The following is a 1,447-nucleotide window of genomic DNA, read 5'->3' as shown; positions in this document are numbered from 1 at the left end:
TAGAGACTAAAATTAAATGCAAGTAAAAATAAATATACATAATTATAATCATGCAAACTTAGATCTATGGACTAAAACGAAAGATAAAAAAAATTAAAAGTGCAATGTATAAAAACAACAAAAATTAAATACACTAGTACTTGGGACTAAAATGCAAATAAGCACTAAAAATAGAGAGACTTAATGACAGTTTTACCCTAATAATTCGGTGGCTAAAAGCTAATTTACCCGAAAATTGTAATATAAAAACCCAATTTAAAATAAACCTAGACTAACCTACATCTAAACACACGCACACAGCCGTTTCTCCTCTCCCCTTTGTATCCTCTCGAGCAGCTCCTTGCTCATGGTTCCCGTTGGAATTCTCCAGAGCCACACGTCACTCACAATTCCCTTGGTGGCCACCTTCACCCCGACAACCGCCTAGCCATCGTCACTAACCAGTGTTCCTCTTTCCTCTGATCACCACAGGACTCGACTAGGACCAACCCCGACGAGACTCAACGCTCAGGTAATCAAACACTCATCTTCCTATTTTGTTTCGATAAGACCCTACTAGAATCCCCTGTATGATAGCGAATCTTCCGACACCGCCGTGGTAATTGCATGCGACGAAGGACACGAACTGTTGAGGTAAACGTTCACTACTCTCTCTTACCGAAAACAACAAATTGACACCAAAGGGGGTCCAAAGCGACCTTTAGCCTTTCGAAATTGAAGCCCAGACTGATTACCAAACACCCAGGTAAACGAACTTTCACTTCTTCCTTTCTATTTCTCGTTTTTTATTTAAAAAAATCAAACTTATTTGGTTTATTAAGACTAATCCCATTCCTTTAACTCTATCAATTGCACCCAAACGAAGTCCTTTAACTCTATATATTGCATCCAAACGACTTAGACGAGCCACCGAGACTCTACTGTTGTTTACAAAACTAAGGTAAGTCTATAATCCCTCTCTACTTTCTATTTATTTTCGAAATGATATAAGCATGCACACAAAGAAAATACAGATTTACTATGTAAACTTTGAAAGAAATAAAGGAGACCTCTTTTGCATTACTTGTTCTTATCGACAAGAATCAGAGGAAGCTCCTCTGCTTACATTTTTTCTGTTTCGAAGGTGAAGCCCCCCTTTTTCAATTTGTTTCCCCCCTTTTAAAACCGAGAGCCTCCTGCTCGAATCATTTTTTCTGTTTTTGGTCTCCTTTTTCTTTACCAAATTCCTTTGTCCTTTTGTGTATTTTCTCTGTGTTTGATGAAGTTTTGATTGGAGCAGGGAAAGTGATTAATTCTTTACTGACTTTGAAAATGATATTTGAATATGGATTTGTTGCAGGTTTCAAGTGGGCAGCTCGGTTGGGGTGCTGACAGGGCGTACACGAGGTGCTGCTAGGTTGAAGTGATTCACGTGGGAGGTATTGATGACTGTGGTAGAGTTGCTGCC

General features: G+C 39.0%; 1 long non-coding RNA gene across 1 annotated transcript; it reads left to right on the top strand.

Annotated features, from left to right (window-relative positions):
- The first annotated feature begins 287 nt into the window (after positions 1-287).
- On the top strand, positions 288-1,447 carry LOC120214481. Its single transcript, XR_005524872.1, has 3 exons — positions 288-745; positions 866-940; positions 1,340-1,447. It is a non-coding gene; the product is annotated as an uncharacterized LOC120214481 (long non-coding RNA).

The sequence above is a fragment of the Hibiscus syriacus genome, unplaced genomic scaffold (genome assembly GCF_006381635.1).
Source record: "Hibiscus syriacus cultivar Baekdansim isolate YM2019G1 unplaced genomic scaffold, ASM638163v2 tig00110065_pilon, whole genome shotgun sequence".
Lineage (NCBI taxonomy): Eukaryota > Viridiplantae > Streptophyta > Magnoliopsida > Malvales > Malvaceae > Hibiscus > Hibiscus syriacus.
This window is presented reverse-complemented; position numbering and strand designations above follow the sequence as displayed.